Source organism: Oncorhynchus nerka, linkage group LG5 (genome assembly GCF_034236695.1).
Source record: "Oncorhynchus nerka isolate Pitt River linkage group LG5, Oner_Uvic_2.0, whole genome shotgun sequence".
NCBI lineage: Eukaryota > Metazoa > Chordata > Actinopteri > Salmoniformes > Salmonidae > Oncorhynchus > Oncorhynchus nerka.
In genome coordinates, this window is record NC_088400.1 from 4,301,920 (window position 1) to 4,319,419 (window position 17,500).

Here is a 17,500-nt window from a genome sequence, read left to right on the forward strand (position 1 = left end):
CTATATACAGGGGGTACCGGTACAGAGTCAATGTGGAGGCTATATACAGGGGTACCGGTACAGAGTCAATGTGGAGGCTATATACAGGGGGTACGGTACAGAGTCAATGTGGAGGCTATATACAGGGGGTACCGGTACAGAGTCAATGTGGAGGCTATATACAGGGGGTACCGGTACAGAGTCAATGTGGAGGCTATATACAGGGGGTACTGGTACAGAGTCAATGTGGAGGCTATATACAGGGGGTACTGGTACAGAGTCAATGTGGAGGCTATATACAGGGGGTACCGGTACAGAGTCAATGTGGAGGCTATATACAGGGGGTACCTGTACAGAGTCAATGTGGAGGCTATATACAGGGGTACCAGTACAGAGTCAATGTGGAGGCTATATACAGGGGTACCAGTACAGAGTCAATGTGGAGGCTATATACAGGGGTACCAGTACAGAGTCAATGTGGAGGCTATATACAGGGGTACCAGTACAGAGTCAATGTGGAGGCTATATACAGGGGGTACCAGTACAGAGTCAATGTGGAGGCTATATACAGGGGGTACCGGTACAGAGTCAATGTGGAGGCTATATACAGGGGGTACCGGTACAGAGTCAATGTGGAGGCTATATACAGGGGGTACTGGTACAGAGTCAATGTGGAGGCTATATACAGGGGTACTGGTACAGAGTCAATGTGGAGGCTATATACAGGGGTACCGGTACAGAGTCAATGTGGAGGCTATATACAGGGGTACCTGTACAGAGTCAATGTGGAGGCTATATACAGGGGGTGCCAGTACAGAGTCAATGTGGAGGCTATATACAGGGGTTACCAGTACAGAGTCAATGTGGAGGCTATATACAGGGGGTACCAGTACAGAGTCAATGTGGAGGCTATATACAGGGGGTACCAGTACAGAGTCAATGTGGAGGCTATATACAGGGGTACCAGTACAGAGTCAATGTGGAGGCTATATACAGGGGTACCGGTACAGAGTCAATGTGGAGGCTATATACAGGGGGTACTGGTACAGAGTCAATGTGGAGGCTATATACAGGGGGTACTGGTACAGAGTCAATGTGGAGGCTATATACAGGGGGTACCAGTACAGAGTCAATGTGGAGGCTATATACAGGGGTACCAGTACAGAGTCAATGTGGAGGCTATATACAGGGGTTACCAGTACAGAGTCAATGTGGAGGCTATATACAGGGGGTACCAGTACAGAGTCAATGTGGAGGCTATATACAGGGGGTACCAGTACAGAGTCAATGTGGAGGCTATATACAGGGGGTACCAGTACAGAGTCAATGTGGAGGCTATATACAGGGGGTACCGGTACAGAGTCAATGTGGAGGCTATATACAGGGGGTACTGGTACAGAGTCAATGTGGAGGCTATATACAGGGGTACTGGTACAGAGTCAATGTGGAGGCTATATACAGGGGTACCAGTACAGAGTCAATGTGGAGGCTATATACAGGGGTACCAGTACAGAGTCAATGTGGAGGCTATATACAGGGGGTACCAGTACAGAGTCAATGTGGAGGCTATATACAGGGGTACCAGTACAGAGTCAATGTGGAGGCTATATACAGGGGGTACTGGTACAGAGTCAATGTGGAGGCTATATACAGGGTGTTACGGTACAGAGTCAATGTGGAGGCTATATACAGGGGGTACCGGTACAGAGTCAATGTGGAGGCTATATACAAGGAATACCGGTACAGAGTCAATGTGGAGGCTATATACAGGGGGTACCGGTACAGAGTCAATGTGGAGGCTATATACAGGGGGTACCGGTACAGAGTCAATGTGGAGGCTATATACAGGGGGTACCGGTACAGAGTCAATGTGGAGGCTATATACAGGGGTACTGGTACAGAGTCAATGTGGAGGCTATATACAGGGGGTACCGGTACAGAGTCAATGTGGAGGCTATATACAGGGGGTACCGGTACAGAGTCAATGTGGAGGCTATATACAGAGGGTACCGGTACAGAGTCAATGTGGAGGCTATATACAGGGGGTACCTGTACAGAGTCAATGTGGAGGCTATATACAGGGGTACCAGTACAGAGTCAATGTGGAGGCTATATACAGGGGTTACCAGTACAGAGTCAATGTGGAGGCTATATACAGGGGGTACCAGTACAGAGTCAATGTGGAGGCTATATACAGGGGTACCAGTACAGAGTCAATGTGGAGGCTATATACAGGGGTACCAGTACAGAGTCAATGTGGAGGCTATATACAGGGGGTACCAGTACAGAGTCAATGTGGAGGCTATATACAGGGGGGTACTGGTACAGAGTCAATGTGGAGGCTATATACAGGGGGTACCAGTACAGAGTCAATGTGGAGGCTATATACAGGGGGTACCAGTACAGAGTCAATGTGGAGGCTATATACAGGGGGTACCAGTACAGAGTCAATGTGGAGGCTATATACAGGGGGTACCAGTACAGAGTCAATGTGGAGGCTATATACAGGGGGTACCGGTACAGAGTCAATGTGGAGGCTATATACAGGGTGTTACGGTACAGAGTCAATGTGGAGGCTATATACAGGGGGTACCGGTACAGAGTCAATGTGGAGGCTATATACAAGGAATACCGGTACAGAGTCAATGTGGAGGCTATATACAGGGGGTACCGGTACAGAGTCAATGTGGAGGCTATATACAGGGGGTACCGGTACAGAGTCAATGTGGAGGCTATATACAGGGGGTACCGGTACAGAGTCAATGTGGAGGCTATATACAGGGGTACTGGTACAGAGTCAATGTGGAGGCTATATACAGGGGTACCGGTACAGAGTCAATGTGGAGGCTATATACAGGGGTACCGGTACAGAGTCAATGTGGAGGCTATATACAGAGGGTACCGGTACAGAGTCAATGTGGAGGCTATATACAGGGGTACCAGTACAGAGTCAATGTGGAGGCTATATACAGGTGGTACCGGTACAGAGTCAATGTGGAGGCTATATACAGGGTGTTACGGTATAGAGTCAATGTGGAGGCTATATACAGGGGTACCGGTACAGAGTCAATGTGGAGGCTATATACAAGGAATACCGGTACAAAGTAAATGTGGAGGCTATATACAGGGGTACCGGTACAGAGTCAATGTGGAGGCTATATACAAGGAATACCGGTACAGAGTCAATGTGGAGGCTATATACAGGGGGTACCGGTACAGAGTCAATGTGGAGGCTATATACAGGGGGTACCGGTACAGAGTCAATGTGGAGGCTATATACAGGGGGTACCGGTACAGAGTCAATGTGGATGCTATATACAGGGGTACCGGTACAGAGTCAATGTGGAGGCTATATACAGGGGGTACCGATACAGAGTCAATGTGGAGGCTATATACAGGGGGGTACCGGTATAGAGTCAATGTGGAGGCTATATACAGGGGTACCGGTACAGAGTCAATGTGGAGGCTATATACAGGGGGTACCGGTACAGAGTCAATGTGGAGGCTATATACAGGGGGTACCGGTACAGAGTCAATGTGGAGGCTATATACAGGGGGTACCGGTACAGAGTCAATGTGGAGGCTATATACAGGGGGTACTGGTACAGAGTCAATGTGGAGGCTATATACAGGGGTACTGGTACAGAGTCAATGTGGAGGCTATATACAGGGGGTACGGTACAGAGTCAATGTGGAGGCTATATACAGGGGTACCTGTACAGAGTCAATGTGGAGGCTATATACAGGGGGTACCAGTACAGAGTCAATGTGGAGGCTATATACAGGGGGTACCAGTACAGAGTCAATGTGGAGGCTATATACAGGGGTACCAGTACAGAGTCAATGTGGAGGCTATATACAGGGGGTACCAGTACAGAGTCAATGTGGAGGCTATATACAGGGGGTACCGGTACAGAGTCAATGTGGAGGCTATATACAGGGGGTACCAGTACAGAGTCAATGTGGAGGCTATATACAGGGGGTACCGGTACAGAGTCAATGTGGAGGCTATATACAGGGGGTACCGGTACAGAGTCAATGTGGAGGCTATATACAGGGGGTACTGGTACAGAGTCAATGTGGAGGCTATATACAGGGGTACTGGTACAGAGTCAATGTGGAGGCTATATACAGGGGGTACCGGTACAGAGTCAATGTGGAGGCTATATACAGGGGGTACCTGTACAGAGTCAATGTGGAGGCTATATACAGGGGGTACCTGTACAGAGTCAATGTGGAGGCTATATACAGGGGTTACCAGTACAGAGTCAATGTGGAGGCTATATACAGGGGTACCAGTACAGAGTCAATGTGGAGGCTATATACAGGGGTACCAGTACAGAGTCAATGTGGAGGCTATATACAGGGGGTACCAGTACAGAGTCAATGTGGAGGCTATATACAGGGGGTACCGGTACAGAGTCAATGTGGAGGCTATATACAGGGGGTACCAGTACAGAGTCAATGTGGAGGCTATATACAGGGGGTACCGGTACAGAGTCAATGTGGAGGCTATATACAGGGGGTACCTGTACAGAGTCAATGTGGAGGCTATATACAGGGGTACCAGTACAGAGTCAATGTGGAGGCTATATACAGGGGTTACCAGTACAGAGTCAATGTGGAGGCTATATACAGGGGGTACCAGTACAGAGTCAATGTGGAGGCTATATACAGGGGTACCAGTACAGAGTCAATGTGGAGGCTATATACAGGGGGTACCAGTACAGAGTCAATGTGGAGGCTATATACAGGGGTACCGGTACAGAGTCAATGTGGAGGCTATATACAGGGGGTACTGGTACAGAGTCAATGTGGAGGCTATATACAGGGGGTACTGGTACAGAGTCAATGTGGAGGCTATATACAGGGGTACCAGTACAGAGTCAATGTGGAGGCTATATACAGGGGGTACCAGTACAGAGTCAATGTGGAGGCTATATACAGGGGTACCAGTACAGAGTCAATGTGGAGGCTATATACAGGGGGTACCAGTACAGAGTCAATGTGGAGGCTATATACAGGGGGTACCGGTACAGAGTCAATGTGGAGGCTATATACAGGGTGTTACGGTACAGAGTCAATGTGGAGGCTATATACAGGGGGTAGTACAGAGTCAATGTGGAGGCTATATACAAGGAATACCGGTACAGAGTCAATGTGGAGGCTATATACAGGGGGTACCGGTACAGAGTCAATGTGGAGGCTATATACAGGGGGTACCGGTACAGAGTCAATGTGGAGGCTATATACAGGGGGTACCGGTACAGAGTCAATGTGGAGGCTATATACAGGGGGTACTGGTACAGAGTCAATGTGGAGGCTATATACAGGGGGTACCGGTACAGAGTCAATGTGGAGGCTATATACAGGGGGTACTGGTACAGAGTCAATGTGGAGGCTATATACAGAGGGTACCGGTACAGAGTCAATGTGGAGGCTATATACAGGGGGTACCTGTACAGAGTCAATGTGGAGGCTATATACAGGGGGTACCAGTACAGAGTCAATGTGGAGGCTATATACAGGGGTTACCAGTACAGAGTCAATGTGGAGGCTATATACAGGGGGGTACCAGTACAGAGTCAATGTGGAGGCTATATACAGGGGGTACCAGTACAGAGTCAATGTGGAGGCTATATACAGGGGTACCAGTACAGAGTCAATGTGGAGGCTATATACAGGGGTACCAGTACAGAGTCAATGTGGAGGCTATATACAGGGGGTACTGGTACAGAGTCAATGTGGAGGCTATATACAGGGGGTACTGGTACAGAGTCAATGTGGAGGCTATATACAGGGGTACCAGTACAGAGTCAATGTGGAGGCTATATACAGGGGGTACCAGTACAGAGTCAATGTGGAGGCTATATACAGGGGGTACCAGTACAGAGTCAATGTGGAGGCTATATACAGGGGGTACCAGTACAGAGTCAATGTGGAGGCTATATACAGGGGTTACGGTACAGAGTCAATGTGGAGGCTATATACAGGGTGTTACGGTACAGAGTCAATGTGGAGGCTATATACAGGGGTACCGGTACAGAGTCAATGTGGAGGCTATATACAAGGAATACCGGTACAGAGTCAATGTGGAGGCTATATACAGGGGGTACCGGTACAGAGTCAATGTGGAGGCTATATACAGGGGTACCGGTACAGAGTCAATGTGGAGGCTATATACAGGGGGTACCGGTACAGAGTCAATGTGGAGGCTATATACAGGGGTACTGGTACAGAGTCAATGTGGAGGCTATATACAGGGGGTACCGGTACAGAGTCAATGTGGAGGCTATATACAGGGGGTACTGGTACAGAGTCAATGTGGAGGCTATATACAGGGGGTGCCGGTACAGAGTCAATGTGGAGGCTATATACAGAGGGTACCGGTACAGAGTCAATGTGGAGGCTATATACAGGGGGTACCAGTACAGAGTCAATGTGGAGGCTATATACAGGTGGTACCGGTACAGAGTCAATGTGGAGGCTATATACAGGTGGTACCGGTACAGAGTCAATGTGGAGGCTATATACAGGGTGTTACGGTATAGAGTCAATGTGGAGGCTATATACAGGGGGTACCGGTACAGAGTCAATGTGGAGGCTATATACAAGGAATACCGGTACAAAGTCAATGTGGAGGCTATATACAGGGGGTACCGGTACAGAGTCAATGTGGAGGCTATATACAAGGAATACCGGTACAGAGTCAATGTGGAGGCTATATACAGGGGGTACCGGTACAGAGTCAATGTGGAGGCTATATACAGGGGGTACCGGTACAGAGTCAATGTGGAGGCTATATACAGGGGGTACCGGTACAGAGTCAATGTGGATGCTATATACAGGGGGTACCGGTACAGAGTCAATGTGGAGGCTATATACAGGGGGTACCGGTACAGAGTCAATGTGGAGGCTATATACAGGGGTACCGGTACAGAGTCAATGTGGAGGCTATATACAGGGGGTACCGGTACAGAGTCAATGTGGAGGCTATATACAGGGGGTACTGGTACAGAGTCAATGTGGAGGCTATATACAGGGGTACTGGTACAGAGTCAATGTGGAGGCTATATACAGGGGTACCGGTACAGAGTCAATGTGGAGGCTATATACAGGGGGTACCTGTACAGAGTCAATGTGGAGGCTATATACAGGGGTACCAGTACAGAGTCAATGTGGAGGCTATATACAGGGGTACCAGTACAGAGTCAATGTGGAGGCTATATACAGGGGTACCAGTACAGAGTCAATGTGGAGGCTATATACAGGGGGTACCGGTACAGAGTCAATGTGGAGGCTATATACAGGGGTACCAGTACAGAGTCAATGTGGAGGCTATATACAGGGGGTACCGGTACAGAGTCAATGTGGAGGCTATATACAGGGGTACCGGTACAGAGTCAATGTGGAGGCTATATACAGGGGGTACTGGTACAGAGTCAATGTGGAGGCTATATACAGGGGGTACTGGTACAGAGTCAATGTGGAGGCTATATACAGGGGTACCGGTACAGAGTCAATGTGGAGGCTATATACAGGGGTACCTGTACAGAGTCAATGTGGAGGCTATATACAGGGGTACCTGTACAGAGTCAATGTGGAGGCTATATACAGGGGTTACCAGTACAGAGTCAATGTGGAGGCTATATACAGGGGGTACCAGTACAGAGTCAATGTGGAGGCTATATACAGGGGGTACCAGTACAGAGTCAATGTGGAGGCTATATACAGGGGGTACCAGTACAGAGTCAATGTGGAGGCTATATACAGGGGTACGGTACAGAGTCAATGTGGAGGCTATATACAGGGTGTTACGGTACAGAGTCAATGTGGAGGCTATATACAGGGGGTACTGGTACAGAGTCAATGTGGAGGCTATATACAGGGGGTACTGGTACAGAGTCAATGTGGAGGCTATATACAGGGGTACCGGTACAGAGTCAATGTGGAGGCTATATACAGGGGGTACCTGTACAGAGTCAATGTGGAGGCTATATACAGGGGGTACCAGTACAGAGTCAATGTGGAGGCTATATACAGGGGGTACCAGTACAGAGTCAATGTGGAGGCTATATACAGGGGTACCAGTACAGAGTCAATGTGGAGGCTATATACAGGGGTACCGGTACAGAGTCAATGTGGAGGCTATATACAGGGGGTACCAGTACAGAGTCAATGTGGAGGCTATATACAGGGGGTACCGGTACAGAGTCAATGTGGAGGCTATATACAGGGGGTACCGGTACAGAGTCAATGTGGAGGCTATATACAGGGGGTACTGGTACAGAGTCAATGTGGAGGCTATATACAGGGGGTACTGGTACAGAGTCAATGTGGAGGCTATATACAGGGGTACGGGTACAGAGTCAATGTGGAGGCTATATACAGGGGTACCTGTACAGAGTCAATGTGGAGGCTATATACAGGGGGTACCTGTACAGAGTCAATGTGGAGGCTATATACAGGGGTTACCAGTACAGAGTCAATGTGGAGGCTATATACAGGGGGTACCAGTACAGAGTCAATGTGGAGGCTATATACAGGGGTACCAGTACAGAGTCAATGTGGAGGCTATATACAGGGGGTACCAGTACAGAGTCAATGTGGAGGCTATATACAGGGGGTACCGGTACAGAGTCAATGTGGAGGCTATATACAGGGTGTTACGGTACAGAGTCAATGTGGAGGCTATATACAGGGGGTACCGGTACAGAGTCAATGTGGAGGCTATATACAAGGAATACCGGTACAGAGTCAATGTGGAGGCTATATACAGGGGGTACCGGTACAGAGTCAATGTGGAGGCTATATACAGGGGGTACCGGTACAGAGTCAATGTGGAGGCTATATACAGGGGGTACCGGTACAGAGTCAATGTGGAGGCTATATACAGGGGGTACTGGTACAGAGTCAATGTGGAGGCTATATACAGGGGGTACCGGTACAGAGTCAATGTGGAGGCTATATACAGGGGTACTGGTACAGAGTCAATGTGGAGGCTATATACAGGGGTACCGGTACAGAGTCAATGTGGAGGCTATATACAGGGGTACGGTACAGAGTCAATGTGGAGGCTATATACAGGGGGTACCGGTACAGAGTCAATGTGGAGGCTATATACAGGGGGTACCGGTACAGAGTCAATGTGGAGGCTATATACAGAGGGTACCGGTACAGAGTCAATGTGGAGGCTATATACAGAGGGTACCGGTACAGAGTCAATGTGGAGGCTATATACAGGGTGTTACGGTATAGAGTCAATGTGGAGGCTATATACAGGGGGTACCGGTACAGAGTCAATGTGGAGGCTATATACAGGGGGTACTGGTACAGAGTCAATGTGGAGGCTATATACAGGGGGTACCGGTACAGAGTCAATGTGGAGGCTATATACAGGGGGTACCGGTACAGAGTCAATGTGGAGACTATATACAGGGGGTACCGGTACAGAGTCAATGTGGAGGCTATATACAGGTGGTACCGGTACAGAGTCAATGTGGAGGCTATATACAGAGGGTACCGGTACAGAGTCAATGTGGAGGCTATATACAGAGGGTACCGGTACAGAGTCAATGTGGAGGCTATATACAGGGTGTTACGGTATAGAGTCAATGTGGAGGCTATATACAGGGGGTACCGGTACAGAGTCAATGTGGAGGCTATATACAAGGAATACCGGTACAAAGTCAATGTGGAGGCTATATACAGGGGGTACCGGTACAGAGTCAATGTGGAGGCTATATACAAGGAATACCGGTACAGAGTCAATGTGGAGGCTATATACAGGGGGTACCGGTACAGAGTCAATGTGGAGGCTATATACAGGGGTTACCGGTACAGAGTCAATGTGGAGGCTACATACAGGGGGTACCGGTACAGAGTCAATGTGGAGGCTATATACAGGGGGTACTGGTACAGAGTCAATGTGGAGGCTATATACAGGGGGTACCGGTACAGAGTCAATGTAGAGGCTATATACAGGGGCTACAGGTACAGAGTCAATGTGGAGGCTATATACAGGGGGTACCGGTACAGAGTCAATGTGGAGGCTATATACAGGGGGTACCGGTACAGAGTCAATGTGGAGGCTATATACAGGGGGTACCGGTACAGAGTCAATGTGGAGGCTATATACAGGGTGTTACGGTACAGAGTCAATGTGGAGACTATATACAGGGGGTACCGGTACAGAGTCAATGTGGAGGCTATATACAGGGGGGTACTGGTACAGAGTCAATGTGGAGACTATATACAGGGGGTACCGGTACAGAGTTAATGTGGAGGCTATATACAGGGGGTACCGGTACAGAGTCAATGTGGAGGCTATATACAGGGGGTACCGGTACAGAGTCAATGTGGAGGCTATATACAAGGGGTACAGGTACAGAGTCAATGTGGAGGCTATATACAGGGGGTACCGGTACAGAGTCAATGTGGAGGCTATATACAGGGGGTACCGGTACAGAGTCAATGTGGAGGCTATATACAGGGGGTACCAGTACAGAGTCAATGTGGAGGCTATATACAGGGGTACTGGTACAGAGTCAATGTGGAGGCTATATACAGGGGGTACTGGTACAGAGTCAATGTGGAGGCTATATACAGGGGGTACTGGTACAGAGTCAATGTGGAGGCTATATACAGGGGTACCGGTACAGAGTCAATGTGGAGGCTATATACAGGGGGTACCAGTACAGAGTCAATGTGGAGGCTATATACAGGGGTACCAGTACAGAGTCAATGTGGAGGCTATATACAGGGGGTACCAGTACAGAGTCAATGTGGAGGCTATATACAGGGGTACCAGTACAGAGTCAATGTGGAGGCTATATACAGGGGGTACCAGTACAGAGTCAATGTGGAGGCTATATACAGGGGGTACCAGTACAGAGTCAATGTGGAGGCTATATACAGGGGGTACCGGTACAGAGTCAATGTGGAGGCTATATACAGGGTGTTACGGTACAGAGTCAATGTGGAGACTATATACAGGGGGTACCAGTACCTAGTCAATGTGGAGGCTATATATAGGGGGTATTGGTACCTAGTCAATGTGGAGGCTATATATAGGGGGTATTGGTACCTAGTCAATGTGGAGGCTATATACAGGGGGTACCAGTACCTAGTCAATGTGGAGGCTATATACAGGAGGTACTGGTACAGAGTCAATGTGGAGGTTATATACAGGGGCCATTACAGAATCAATGTGTGGGTGAGGCAATTGAGGTAATATGTACATTTAGGTAGAGTTATTAAAGTGACTATGCATAGATAATAACAGAGAGTAGCAGCAGTGTAGAATAATGGGGGGGGGTCAATGTAAATAGTCTGGTGGCCATTAGATGTTCAGGAGTCTTATGGCTTGGAGGGTAGAAGCTGTTTAGAAGCCTCTTGGACCGCTTGCCGTGCGGTAGCAGAGAGGACAGTCTATGACTCAGGTGGCTGGAGTCTTTGACAATGTTTAGGGCCTTCCTCTGACACCGCCTGGTATAGAGGTCCCGGATGGCCTTATTGATGAGCTTTGAGGGCACTGTCGTGTTGAATGCTAAGCTGTAGTCAATGAACAGCATTCTCACATAGGTGTTTCTTTTGTCCAGGTGGGAAAGGGCAGTGTGGAGTGCAATTGAGATTGTGTCATCTGTGGATCTGTTGAGGCGGTATGCGAATTGGAGTGAGTCTAGAGTATCCAGGATGATGCCATGACTAACCTTTCAAAGCACTTCATGGCTACAGACATGAAAGCTACGGGTCGGTAGTCATTTAGACAGGTTACCGTAGTGTTCTTGGGCACCGGGAATATGGTGGTCTGCTTGAAACATGTTGGTATTACAGACTCAGACAGGGAGAGGTTGAAAATGTCAGTGAAGACACTTGCCAGTTGGTCAGTGCATGCTCGTAGTACACGCCCTGTTGATCCGTTTGGCCCTGCGGCCTTGTGGATGTTGACCTGTTTAAAGGTCTTACTCACATCAAATCAAATCTAATGTTATTTGTCACATGCGCCGAATACAACAGGTGTAGTAGAACTTACAGTGAAATGCTGAATACAACAGGTGTAGTAGACCTCACAGTGAAATGCTGAATACAACAGGTGTAGTAGACCTTACAGTGAAATGCTGAATACAACAGGTGTTGTAGAACTTACAGTGAAATGCTGAATACAACAGGTGTAGTAGACCTCACAGTGGAATGCTGAATACAACAGGTGTAGTAGACCTCACAGTGAAATGCTGAATACAACAGGTGTAGTAGACCTTACAGTGAAATGCTGAATACAACAGGTATAGTTAGACCTTACAGTGGAATGCTGAATACAACAGGTGTAGTAGACCTCACAGTGGAATGCTGAATACAACAGGTGTAGTAGACCTCACAGTGGAATGCTGAATACAACAGGTGTAGTAGACCTCACAGTGGAATGCTGAATACAACAGGTGTAGTAGACCTTACAGTGGAATGCTTACTTACTAGCCCCTTAACCAACAATGCAGATTTAAAAATACGGATAAGAATAAGTAATTAAAGAGCAGCAGTAAAATAACAATAGCGAGACTATATACAGGGAGAGCTACGGAGAGCGTGATCACACAGCCGTCCGGAACAGCTGGTGCTCTCGTGCATGTTTCGGTGTTACTTGCCTCGAAGCGAGCATAGAAGTAATTTAGCTCATCTGGTAGGCTTGTGTCACTGGGCAGCTCGCGGCTTTGCTTCCCCTTGTAGTCTGTAATAGTTTGCAAGCTGAAGCACTGAATAACTGATGAATCCTGTTGAATATGGCCGGTGTCACAATAAACGTTGGCAAAGTAAAGTAATTAAATTGTTGCCAGCAGCACAGTTACAGTCACCAAAGCTCTGGATAACATGAAAACAGCCTAACCAGCTCTGCTACGATAAGTAAAATGGTCAGAGTGAGGTGTTCTCTCATTTGTTTTCTGGAAGTAGCTAACAAGCTAGCCAACGTTAGCCAGTTAGCTTGGGTGCTTGACTGCCGTTTTGAGGTCAGAACGGATCAACCCTACTGCTCCACCAGAGCGTCCAGTGTCTCTGAACAGACAATCTGACAACTCTCTGGATTTACCAAACGCCCAAAGCTTTGAATTTACGAACACACCTAAAATCATAAAATGTCTAGCAAGTAATTTGTTATGCTAACAAGCTAGCAAGAGGTTGCATAGCAACATCATTAACTTCCGGTAGAAAGGCGAAGAGCTGGTACGCTCAACTGAAACGATTCTGATAGTTTACAGTATACTAAAAGTAGCTAATAGTATATAGTATGTTGTTTATACTCATTAAGTATGTAGTATACAGTATGTTAGTATGGGTATTCAAACAGCGCAGGGTTTCAGCACAGGGTTTCAGCACAGGGTTTCAGCACAGGGTCCAATAGAACGAATACATGGCCAGCTATCATGTGATATAATCACATGATGCACTATCAGTATCGGTTAATGTGGTGTCTTAGTAATGTGGTGTCTTAGTGTCTTAGTAATATGGTGTCTTAGTAATGTGGTGTCTTAGTAATGTGGTGCCTTAGTGTCTTAGTAATGTGGTGTCTTAGTAATGTGGTGTCTTAGTAATGTGGTGTCTTAGTAATGTGGTGCCTTAGTGTCTTAGTAATGTGGTGTCTTAGTAATGTGATGCCTTAGTAATGTGGTGCCTTAGTGTCTTAGTAATGTGGTGTCTTAGTAATGTGGTGCCTTAGTAATGTGGTGTCTTAGTGTCTTAGTAATGTGGTGCCTTAGTGTCTTAGTAATGTTATGCCTTAGTAATGTGGTGTCTTAGTAATGTGGTGTGTTAGTAATGTGGTGACTTAGTAGTGTGGTGCCTTAGTGTCTTAGTAATGTGGTGTCTTAGTGTCTTAGTAATGTGGTGTCTTAGTAATGTGATGCCTTAGTAATGTGGTGCCTTAGTGTCTTAGTAATGTGGTGTCTTAGTAATGTGGTGCCTTAGTAATGTGGTGTCTTAGTGTCTTAGTAATGTGGTGCCATAGTGTCTTAGTAATGTTATGCCTTAGTAATGTGGTGTCTTAGTAATGTGGTGTCTTCGTGTCTTAGTAATGTGGTGCCTTAGTAATGTGTTGTCTTAGTAATGTGGTGCCTTAGTAATGTGGTGTCTTAGTAATGTGGTGCCTTAGTGTCTTAGTAATGTGGTGTCTTAGTAATGTGATGCCTTAGTAATGTGGTGCCTTAGTGTCTTAGTAATGTGGTGCCTTAGTGTCTTAGTAATGTGGTGTCTTAGTGTCTTAGTAATGTGGTGCCTTAGTGTCTTAGTAATGTGGTGTCTTTATGTGGTGTCTTAGTAATGTGATGTCTTAGTAATGTGGTGCCTTAGTGTCTTAGTAATGTGGTGTCTTAGTAATGTGATGCCTTAGTGTCTTAGTAATGTGGTGCCTTAGTGTCTCAGTAATGTGGTGCCTTAGTAATGTGGTGCCTTAGTAATGTGGTGTCTTTGTAATGTGGTGCCTTAGTAATGTGGTGTCTTTGTAATGTGGTGTCTTAGTAATGTGGTGTCTTAGTAATGTGGTGCCTTAGTAATGTGGTGTCTTAGTAATGTGGTGCCTTAGTAATATGGTGTCTTTGTAATGTGGTGTATTCGTGTCTTAGTAATGTGGCGTCTTAGTAATGTGGTGTCTTAGTAATGTGGTGCCTTAGTAACGTGGTGTCTTAGTAATGTGATGTCTTAGTATTTTGATGTCCTAGTACAACACTAGGGTTGATGGGTTCCCTCACTAGCAGTTTTTGCTTTGTTGATAAAATTAATTGATTTTCACTATAATTAGTCATCAATATATTACTGTACTAACTGAGGGAAGGGACTAGTTTCCCTAGTAATGTGGTGTCTTATAATGTGGGTACAGTAATGAGACTTAGTAAGTGAGAGAGCAAGAGAGCGCGAGAGAGAGGGAGCGAGAGGAGCGAGAGAGAGGGAGCGCGAGAGAGAGGGAGCGCGAGAGAGAGGGAGCGAGAGAGCGAGAGAGAGGGAGCGAGAGAGAGAGCGAGAGAGAGAGGGAGCGAGAGAGCGAGAGAGAGGGAGCGAGAGAGCGAGAGAGAGAGAGAGACAGAGAGAGACTCAGAGAGAGAGAGAGAGAGCCAGAGAGAGAGACAGAGAGAGACAGAGAGAGACTCAGAGGGAGAGAGACAGAGAGAGACTCAGAGAGAGAGACTCAGAGAGAGAGAGAGACAGAGAGAGACAGAGAGAGAGAGAGACTCAGAGAGAGAGAGAGAGAGCCAGAGAGACAGAGAGACAGAGAGAAACTCAGAGAGAGAGAGTGAGAGAGAGAGAGAATAGGTAATCGTCTAACTGGTGATGTGAATTGAGTAGCATGACGTTGTTGAAATTGCTTATGTGTATTAATAATGCCTTAGGCTGGTATTCAATCAATTATGTTCATCTGGGACACGCTACTGTAAAAATCGAACACTCCCTGGAAAATCTATCTGGATGTGATCGAATACTGACCTTTCATTTGTAACAGGCACTAACAGGCTTTAACGAGAACAATTCCAACCGTTTCGTAATATTCAATTCACATCAACACTTTAATATTCTGTCTTCCTCAGAATAACGTTGCCGGGGGAGATGGTTGCCATGTTTACGATCTCCTAACCAGTTGTGTATTTTTTCCCTTTATTTGTAACTTTCGCTTTCTTGTACGTAAATGTTTCTGCCACAGTGTCTTATGACCGAAAATAGTTTCTAGATATCAGGACAGCGATTACTCACCCCGTACCGGAGGACTTCTTATTCTCCAACGAGTAGAACGGGGAAGGATTTATTTCAGACTCCCGACAAGGCCCTGATCCCCGTCATTCGCAGGAGAAAGAGAAGGAGATATCGGGGGATGGAGATTGGTGTGTCTTGTAAGGATCCAATGACGAGTGGGTAATCTACCTTCACCATCGGTCCTATTAGCCAACGTACAATCAATGGATAATGAAATAGAGGATATACGATCACGTATATTCTACCAACGGAACATTAAAAAAGGTCATATCTTATGTTTCACCAACTCGTGGCTGAACGACGACATGAATAACATACATCTGGCGGGTTTGAAGCTTTTTCGGTAGAACAGCCGCCTCTGGTAAGACAAGGGGTCAGGGTCAGGGTAGAACAGCCGCCTCTGGTAAGACAAGGGGTCAGGGTCAGGGTCAGGGTAGAACAGCCGCCTCTGGTAAGACAAGGGGTCAGGGTCAGGGTCAGGGTAGAACAGCCGCCTCTGGTAAGACAAGGGGTCAGGGTCAGGGTCAGGGTAGAACAGCCGCCTCTGGTAAGACAAGGGGTCAGGGTCAGGGTCAGGGTAGAACAGCCGCCTCTGGTAAGACAAGGGGTCAGGGTCAGGCTCAGGGTCAGAGTCAGGTTCAGGGTCAGGGTCAGGCTCAGGGTCAGAATCAGCCTCAGGGTCAGGGTCAGGGTAGAACAGCCGACCTCTGGTAAGACAAGGGGTCTATGTATATTTGTTAACAACAGCTTGTGCACAAAATCTAAGGAAGTCACGTTTAATTTAAGACCCAGATGCAGACAGTGTCGAAGAAACAACCGTTTATTTCTAAAACAGGGGCAGGCAAATGAAAGGTCAAAGGCAGGCAGGGGTCAATAATCCAGAGAAGGGGCAAAGGGTCCAGAATGGCGGGCAGGCTCAGGGTCAGAGTCAGGGTCAGAGTCAGGGTCAGAGTCAGGCTTAGTCTCAGGGTCAGAGTCAGGCTCAGGGTCAGGGTCAGAGTCAGGGTCAGATTCAGGGTCAGAGTCAGGCTCAGGGTCAGGCTCAGGGTCAGAATCAGCCTCAGGGTCAGGGTCAGGGTCAGGGTGAGAGTCAGGCTCAGGGTCAGGCTCAGGGTCAGGCTCAGGGTCAGGCTCAGGCTTAGGCTCAGAGTCAGGCTCAGGGTCAGGCTCAGGCTCAGGGTCAGAGTCAGGCTCAGGGTCAGAGTCAGGCTCAGGGTCAGAGTCAGGCTCAGGGTCAGGCTCAGGCTCAGGGTCAGAGTCAGGTTCAGGGTCAGGGTCAGGCTCAGGGTCAGAATCAGCCTCAGGGTCAGGGTCAGGGTAGGCAGGGTCAGGGCAGGCAGGCTCAGGGTCAGTGTCAGGGTCAGGGCAGGCAGGCAGGCAGGCAGGCTCAGGGTCAGGGCAGACAGGCTCAGTGTCAGGGCAGGCAGGGTCAGGGCAGGCTCGGGGTCAGGGTCAGGGGCAGGCAGGCTCAGGGTCGGGGTCAGGGTCAGGGAAGACCGAACGGTCAAAACCGGTGAGGACTAGAAAACAGGAGCAAGAAACAGACAGGAGGGAACAAATGCTGGTAGGTTTCACGAAAGAAAAAATAACTGGCAACAGACAAACAGAGAACACAGGTATGCAGAGGATAATGGGGACAAATGGGCAACATATGGTGGGGGTAAAGACAAGCACAAAGACAAGTGAAACAGATCAGGGTGTGACAAAGTCTCAAGGTTTTGCTCGCCTGAGGTAGAGTATCTCATGATAAGCTGTAGACCACACTATTTACCAAGAGAGTTTTCATCTATAT

At 47.7% G+C, this 17,500-nt stretch overlaps 1 protein-coding gene across 1 annotated transcript in view; it reads left to right on the top strand.

Annotated features, from left to right (window-relative positions):
* Positions 1-17,500, top strand: part of LOC135571845 (netrin receptor UNC5A-like) — a 414,728-nt gene that overhangs the window by 108,616 nt on the left and 288,612 nt on the right.